The sequence below is a fragment of the Nannospalax galili genome, unplaced genomic scaffold, assembly GCF_000622305.1.
Source record: "Nannospalax galili isolate Female #2095 unplaced genomic scaffold, S.galili_v1.0 scaffold629, whole genome shotgun sequence".
Lineage (NCBI taxonomy): Eukaryota > Metazoa > Chordata > Mammalia > Rodentia > Spalacidae > Nannospalax > Nannospalax galili.
In genome coordinates this window covers 2,091,208-2,100,687 of record NW_008360323.1, presented here as the reverse complement: position 1 = coordinate 2,100,687, position 9,480 = coordinate 2,091,208, and positions in this window count along the sequence as shown.

Sequence of the window (9,480 nt, the reverse complement as noted above, 5' to 3'; positions counted from 1 at the left end):
TAATATATAATTTAAATATATTTATATGTAAATATTAAAACATTTATATAATATATAAAGTTTAAGAAAGAAAGTAGGGCTGGAGAGATGACTCTCTGGTTATGAGCCTTGTTGTATCTCCAGAGGACCAGAGTTTAGTTCCCAGCACCCACACTGGGCAGTTCACAACTGCCTGTAAATGAAGTTTCTAGAGGTCTGAAGCCCTCTTCTAGCCTCTGTGGATACCTAGATAAATGTTTGTATACTCACAGACAGACACACATATACATAAACAAAATGTTAAGTGTTTCCAAGCCATTTGTATTTCTTCTCTTGAGGACTCTGTTTAGGTCCCTGCCCCATTTGTTTTGTTTTTATTTTTTAATGTTTGGTTTTTTAGTTCTTTATATATTCTAGATATTAGCCTCAATCGAGTGTATAGCTAATAAAGTTTTTCCCACTCTGTAGGCTGCCTCTTAACTCCAATGATAGTGTCTTTTGTTGTACAGAATCTTCTTAGTTTCACGAGGTCCCATGTGTCAATTGTTGGTCTTAATCCCTGCACTATCGGGATGCTTCAAAAAGTCTTTTCTTGTGGCATTCTCTTCTACAGATCCAGTCTCCCAGGTCTTATGTTAAGGTCATTGACCCATTTGGATTTGAGTCTTATGTATAGCGAAAGATGTGAAACTTGCTTTGTCCTTCCGCATGCAGCTGTCCATTTGAGTTATCATCATTTGTTGAACATACCATCTTTTCTCCAGTGTATTTTTGGCCTCTTTTCAAAAATCAGGTCACTGTAAGTGTATGAACTTATATCCAGGTCCTCAATTCTATTCCATTGATCAATATGTCCTTTTATATCATTGTCATGTTGTTTTTATTACTACAGCTCTGTAGTATGTTTTGAAATCAGGAGAGTGACACCTCCAACAGTTCTTTTTTATTCAGGACTTTTTTAGCCATTCAAAGTTTATACTATACATGAAAGACTCTAAAGACTACCAGAGGGCTGAAGAGATGGCTCATTGATTAAGAGCACTGACTGTTCTTGCAGAGGATCTGGGTTCAATTCCCAACACCCACATGGCAGCTAACAACAGTCCATAACTCCAGTTCCAGGGAGTCCTATGCCCTCGTCTCAGCTCTGCAGGCTTTGCATGACATGAGTGCACTTACATACATGTAGGCAATACACTTATACACATAAAATTTAAAAATAATAGAAGAGACTACCAGAAAACTCCTAGAGCGCTGATTAACACATTCAGCAACATAGTAGGATACAAAATTAACATGCAAAACTCAGTAGCCTTTCTATATACAAATGACAAACATACTGAGAAAGAAATTGGGGAAACAATTCTATTCATGATAGGTTCAAAGAAAATAAAATAGTTTGAAATAAATCTAATCAAGGAAGTGAAAGACTTGTAAAATAAAAACTTTAAGACATTAAAGAAATTGAAGAAGATACCAGAAGATGGAAATGCCTCTCCCATGCTCATGGAAATGTAGGCTCAATATTGTGAATATGTCCATCCTATCAAAAGCAATCTACAAATTGAGTGCAGACCCCATCAAAATTCCAATGCAATGCTTCACAAGCCTGTACTATTTTCTTATGTTTAACAATGGACAATACCAGCACCATTTTCTCACTGTTGACTTACAGCCACTCAAATGCTTAAAAAAATATCTGCTTTCATTTCTCGGCTTTGAGGAATGTTCTCTCTAAACATTACACTTTCTAAGACAAATGGAGATTTTATGCATTCACCATTTCCTGCCCAGAATAACCAACCTGTAAAAACACACTTGCCCATGCTAGCTGTTTTGTTTTATAGGCAGTGTAAGAGTGCAACAAATTTCCCACAATGATAAGCTATGCTTTCTCCAACTCTTTGCCAGGCAATATAGGAATCCAGAATCCTCCATAACATTAAGCTGGAAATAGATAAGGCTTTCCTCCAGGCTTGAAGTATTCTCATTATATACCCTGGAAGCATCATCCAGAAATTTACAAAAACACTATCTTTTACAATGATTGCTTTAAATTTTGCTACTTTTTACCATAACTCCTTCAAATTATGTATAGCTACCACTAAGATTCTTCAATGTGTATTAGAGTGTATCAGAGTTTAAATTTACGATCAGATACCCTTATATTTTATTTAACGATACTCTATTTTGCTATCCATTGTTTGAAGACACCCAAGGAAGTCATTGCTGGAAGCATGAGCTGACAGTTCGAAGCAAATCTTTCTCTCAGGGTTAGGGTGGGAAAGAGGTCACTTCCATCTGCTGTGATGGCTTTTTGGGTCTGCTTAAGTTCTATATGTTTTGGCCATTATATCTCTAAAAAATTTTCCCAAATTGATGCACGTCATAATTTTAGATCTTTGTCACGACATATATCATTCCTTCCTGGTTTGACTAAAGAGTAAAGAAAATAATTTTTCCAGGTATCTGAGGCATGTCCTCATTCCCTGATAAATTAACACAAGCTCACCTGTCTGTCTGAAACACCAGCCTATAATTGTTGACTTAAAACTCAGTGAGATCAAGTTCTTTTGGAGAGTGTCAGAAGCCCATGTTCACATGCTTCCCTATACACCACCTTTATTTGTGGAGTTTTGCACATAAACTACCAAGCAGAAGGAAAAGTTGTAAGCCAAAGTGACCCAGCAACAGTATCAGTTCCTTGGTAAAAATAACAATTTACTTTAGAACTGAATGTGAATTGGCATCCTAATTATACCTGTTGCCATACTGTATATATAATATCTTAATAAGCATAATGAAAACAATTCTTGGTTTTATCAGTTGTTAGTGGGTGAAGTGATGCTATATTGGGTCTGGTCACTTAGGATCACAGGGCATCTCAGCCTTTTCGCATCCAGATACTACTTCTTCCTGATGTGGCTCCATACTCTGCAATTCCAGGCTCATATAAGTATGTGGATTTAAATGACAACTATTTTCTTAGTGTTGCTTGAGCTGTTTCAGAGAAATCCTCTGCAGTGTTACATGTAGATTCCTGTTGAAGTGATGCCACAGTGCTTTTTACTCACAGAGGGAATTTAAATTATGTATCTTACTACAAAGTCAAATCATACAGGTCTTACTGTGACACAGAATTTCCTGTGGTAGTGCATCCTCTCCTGCTTCAAGGACGTATTTATCAAAGCCTTTTTTTCAGTAAAAACAAAGATCTGTAATTATGTGAGATAACTGAGACTAATTCTGAAATTTTCCTCAGTCATCAGTGAATTAGGGTCCATAAAACTCACAGTACCAATATCTGTTTCCTTCATTCAATTCTCAAGAGTTTGACCATAGAGATGTTGATTGAAAGAATCAGCTAAATAAGTCATTGAAGTCAGCTCTTTTTTATGAGAAATGTGTTCATTCTCTACAGGATTTTAACCTTCACTGTGATATCTTATTTCTCCAATTTAAAACATACACAGACACAGAGACATATAGACACACACACACACACACACACACACACACACACACACACACAGACCATCCCAACTCAAAACAAGTTATCTTCTCCTGCATTTCCCCCCTGCTAAATTAATGCAATAATGCTACTTGTGATAATAGTAGCTAATGATTATATGATGCTTATTAGGAGTCACTATTTAATACTCTAAACAATGTTATTTGATATATGATATCATTGCCTGGCATTTTGCACATGAAAATCCTCATAGAAGAACTGGGAAGATGGTTCATGGGTAAAGCATTTGCCTTGCAAGCACAAAACCCTTAGTCCAGTCCTTAGAATCCACGTATAACCAGGTGCAATAACATACATATGTAACCCTGATAATCCTACAGTGTGGTGGGACGTGGAGACAGGAGAATTCCGAGAAGCTCATGGGCCAGCTAGCCTGTGTACACACAGGCAAACAGAAAAGACACTCTATATCAAAAAGGTAGAATGCAAGGATCAATACCTGGGATTGTATTATATCTATAATCCCAGTCAAATGTCCTTCAGTGTACGTCCATCCACTGGAGCCTGGTTATCCTACTAGGACTCCCATGCTTGAAAGAGTCTGTCTCTTCCCTTCCCAGCAGCCATCTGTTGCCACAATTTCCTTAGGTAGGGTTAGAGCATCTTACCCACTTCCTCATGTATATGCTCATATTTTTTCCGGTCTGAGCTTGCATGGGATTTGTGCATGCTGTCACCATTGCTTTGAGTTCATATGAGTAACTGACAAGCTATCTGTAAAACTGTTTTCTTGTGGTCATTCACTACCTGTGGCTCTTACCGTCTTTCTGCTCCCTGTTCCACAATGATTCCGGAGCCTAGGGAGGCAGAAGTTTGATACAGGAATCCTATTCTGGGATAAACACTCTGCAGTTCTTGTTCTCTTCACTTTGGTCTGTAGTGGATTTTTGTGTTAATCACCATCTGTTACATACGGACTTAGTAGAAAACTGGTATTAGGTTCTCCTCTATGCCCTGTGACCTGTCTGACCTCACATTTGCAGGCCTGATATCAATGTCAGGTATGGGCTCCATCCTATGAAGCAGACCTTAAACCTAATTAAAGAATGGTTGGTTACTCCCATAATATTGTGCCAGTATTGCACCAGTGGGCATATCTTGCCAGGTCAGTTGTTATTGTAGTTCACGGGACTCACAGCTGGGTAAGGCTGATGATTATATGCTAAGATTAAAGGCATGTGTCACCACGCCCAACTAGAAATCAGTTTAATGCTATATATGTTTAGCAGAACAGTTGTGTTAGACTTTCTCCCATGGTCTGTGGGCTGTCTAGCCTCAAGTTCCTAGGCCTGATATCAATGTCAGGTATGGGCTCCATCCTATGAAGCAGACCTTAAACCTAATTAAAGAATGGTTGGTTACTCCCATAATATTGTGCCAGTATTGCACCAGTGGGCATATCTTGCCAGGTCAGTTGTTATTGTAGTTCACGGGACTCACAGCTGGGTAAGGCTGATGATTATTTTTTCCTTCCAATAGCATGCATAGCACCTTCCAGCACTATGAACACTAGTCAGAGGGGATGGGGCTCTGAAGTCAGTACCAGTTTGAAAGCACCAGAGTTCTTAAGTTGTCCCAAGTTCAACCTATAAATATCCAACTACATTGTGTCTATCTGTTTGCTGATGGAAGAATAAAGAATCATCAACTTATTTCTCACCATATTACAAATTAGATGCCATAAAATAACATATAAGAGTCTAGGATTCACGTTTTACCCTCTTTTCGTACTTGCTGGAGTGATTTCTAACTGTTTTTGCTTTCTGTTTTCTTCTGCCCTTGGAGAAGCTCCTTCCTCCTCATCCACTACTTAGGCTTTTATGATTGAGGGATAGTAATGCAAGGAAGGAGAAGCAGAATGTGGCTCACTGGTGAATACTGGAAGGTATCAGAACATGTGCAGAGAGGAGAAAAGGAGATACTATGTCATTTGAGAGCAGTTATGAAGAAGAAATAAACATGGCTACCTGTGACAGTTGGTCATAATTGTCAATTTGATGAGAGTTAGAAGCATGCCTCTGGATATGCATGTGAGAGCAGTGCCAGAGAGTATTAACTGGGAGGGAAAGATGCACCTCCAAGCAGGTGGCAACTTCCCACTGGCAGTGTGGAGTGAGAAGCAGTGGAGCTTGACTGCTGCTTTTCTTGACTGGATATGGCAGCTGCTGCTGCTGTCACTGCCATCCTCTGCTGTCATCAGACTACAACTTCTTTGGTCTTGAAATGTGGACTGATCACCATCAGCTCTGAAGGAAGCTCCAGGAATCCAGCACTGTTTTGGGATTGCTGAGACATCAAGTGTCATAAGTTGAGCAACTACTGGGTTCTCCATCCCTCTGTATGCAGATGACCGCTGTTGAATACTCAACCCCTGTCATGTAAGTCAATTTAATAAATCCCCTATATTGTATATCTGTGTGTGTGTGTGTGTGTGTGTGTGTGTGTACCTGTGCACATACATTATATTGATCCTCTAAACCAATTCACTGCTGGGAAGCACACATGGCATCCAATCCCCTCTTCCCATGGTCCTTGCACAACCTGAGAAAAGAATTCTCCAAACCCTAGTTTGAAGAATCTTAATGAGTTCATTAGACTTGCTAACTGAGCTTAATGTGCAGGTTTACTTACAGATGAACAGATGCCCCCGCCCCATTCACAGCTGTGTTCAAAAGTCCACACCCAGACATAAATCCTGTGGTTCTGGACAGCCTCACAAAATGGTGAGAGACCAGCTTCATGGTTTTCCCAGCTTTTATGCCCTTAGCCCCTCCCCTGTAAGTGGCTATGGTCAACTGATTGGCTGGAAGAGGGAAGGGTAGTGACTTCTTTGCAGAGCGTGGGAAGGAGGCAGGCCATTGGCTCATCCTCACAGGGTCAGAGGAACATCCGGGTTACACTCCACGCCTTCCTCTGGCTCTTACAAAACTTTCTGTCGGCCTCTTCCTTGGATATCCCTGAGCCTCAGAAGCAACGTTTCTCCCATTGTAGTAGGGCACTGGACTCTTCTCAAGTCTGTGCATCCTCTGTTTGTCATGGGCTGATATCTCAATTTAGTGGCAATCCATCTACTATAAAAACACAAACAGCAAGAAGCAAGAACATATAAACAGTAACTGCTATAATAGCTTATGGGCATAAACACAAATGCTTGCATGGTACTTTAGCAGGTGCATTGCATCCATCTAACAATACAATTGCAGTGGCTTCTCCACTGGGGCCTATAACCTCTCCTGCCACAGGGGGGTGGCCTGGTCTACCATACCAAATGTGTGTTCCATCCCTAAGAGCAGGCATTAGGTCCAATCAATAATTAGCCAGTTTTACATACACTAGACCAACCACTATTGCACCAGCCAGAACACCTTGCTTTGCATGTTGATAGTGCAGCACGTGGGGTCTTTAGTTGAACAGGATAATGGGGGACAATTCTCCCCTAGCCATCTGCGTAGTGCCTTCTGGCACTATGAACACCACCCATCCACTGGCAGGAAATTTCCAGCTTAGTCCAAACTGGATTTCTCCCTCTCCCGTGCTCACATCATGTAGTGTCTTCAGCAATAGGGTCTTACTTTCCACTTCAGGTGTGCAACCAACATTATTGGCAATCTCCTTTACACTTTTGGGTACCATTGGGGTCCCTTTGGCTAACTGCTCATAGGGAGGCAACCCACCCCTGGTACTGGTATTTTCATTTAACAACCTTATGGCTTCTGGAAAGGCCTTTTTTCCACCCCCATAGGGTTCCTTCTGGGCTTGAGGCTTTCAACTGCTCCTTTAGCAACCCGTTTTTTCTTTCAATTAACCCTACTCCTGTAGGATTGTATGGAAGGTGGAAATACCATTGAACTGATTATCCTCAGCCCAAGCTTTCACATCTGTACCTGTGAAATGCTTTGTACACAGCCAGAAGTTGCTGTTCTAGAGCTGTGTATCAGGACTCCACCCCTTTCCATGATTGGGACCAGAACCCAATTGAGACCATCTGTTCAGGTCATTGTTGTTGCCACAAGCCCCACCCATAAACCTCAGGGCTCCTGGTGACTTCCAAGAGGAAGGGACACTGAGGTATTGGGGAACACAGCTCTTTAGCTTGTCCAACCAGTACCTTGGCCTGCTCAAAGGCTTCTTGGGCCTTTACATCCCAATCCCACGTAGAACCTCTTTTTATTAGATTATATGGGGGATGAGTCACCTGAGCAAGGTGAGGTATAAAAATTCATAAATAATGCCTAGCTAGTTTTGAAAACCAGAGGGAACCATATTACTCCTACAACCTACTGAAAAATTATACATAGCAGATAAAGAAATACATGTCTAGGTAAGGTTTATCTGAGAACAATTGGTCTTTGCCCAAGATTTATCTACATGACACACAGTAAAATTAAAAGTACCAGACTGGCAAGGCGTGGTGGTGCACACCTTTAATCCCAGCACTCTGGAGGCAGAGGCAGGCGGATCTCTGTGAGTTCAAGGCCAGCCTGGTCTCTGTCGTGATCCAGGATAGCTGGGGCTACAGGGAGACCCTGTCTCAAAAAGACAGAAAAGAAAAAAAAAGTACCAGACTGGTGGAACTAACTTTCTTGGATGTTTAACAGACATACATTGAGGTCTATAATAATTTGGTCAGAGGGACATAAAGGACAGTTTTGCTCCTTGCCCTCCTAGGTCGACTAGTTCCAGGAGACTATGAGCATCTCTCAAAATGTCCTATAATGGTGGTGGGTCACCTGTCCTCTTGATCAAGGATGCTGAGGAGACCCCACCAGATGGACTGGAACCAGTGTCCAGTCTACAAAGAGGAGGGTCAGCACAGAGGAATCATTTCCTCCATACTTCCATGCAATGCCAACCATGGTCAAGTAGGACCTTTGACTTATCTTCACATAGTAAGAACTGGTAAAAGAAAGGAGCCAGGAGCTCCTCCCAAGCCCATGTGACCCCCAAGGAACAGATCCTCAAATTGGTATATCTGGGCCAACTGTATGGCCTTAAATACCCAAAAGGAAAGTATAACCAAAGATGAAAGAGGCCAATATAATCTTTTAGGAGTCCATATGTAGCTAAAGGCTACATAACAAGAAACAATCTCAGATAGGCAATATCTTCTTTTGAGTTATTGGCCAGGGTGGCCCAAGAGACTCCCAGACAGTAAACCAGCATAGAACTGGGAAAATGAACAGCAGACCCCAGTCTTATCTAAAGGAATATTGACAACTGAATGCTGCTAGATGAGGAACAGCTGATCTTCCTAAAACAAAGACCTCTAGATAGGCTGACTAGATTCACCAGAAGGGCAAGTAGTGGGGAATATGGGGGTGCTGACAACAGAGCAGACAGTAGCAGGGATATCAGAGTACAAGGGCTCTAGTAGGGGGAGGGAGCCTATGGGAGGGTCCCATCTGGGAAGTGGGTGTATAGTTGAATAAGATGGCTTAGGATGTTCTGTGTGATATACACACTCACAGACACAAAATCAAAAAAAATTTCAGATGACAAACATTATCATTGAAATCTACACAATGATTTTATAGACATACACAGGCGCCAAGGATCCAATTGCAACTGATTATGACTAGTAATAATCAGATACATACAGATTAGAAATGCATGTGCCAACATCTTAGTGTTAGTAGCAAAAACAATGAGTCTTTCTGAAAGGATCAATATATTCTAAAATGAAATGGAGATCTTTTTTAAAGGTTAAAAACTCGTTCAATTTTATGTCTTACAGGGCTTATACTGAGTTCAATAATATATAACTGTATTAATTCAACTGTGAACCTAGAAACTTGCACCCACTTGTGAAAGAGATGTACTTCCTCTGGAGTGTGTTACTGAATATGTTAAAGCTGTAGTGCAATGCTTCTTCTAATCATGTAGTTATTAAAATTTTTTAAATGATTAAAAAATGATAATAATGATTTTTCAAAGCATAAAAATTTGCTCCTTAATAATTAGTAGATGTG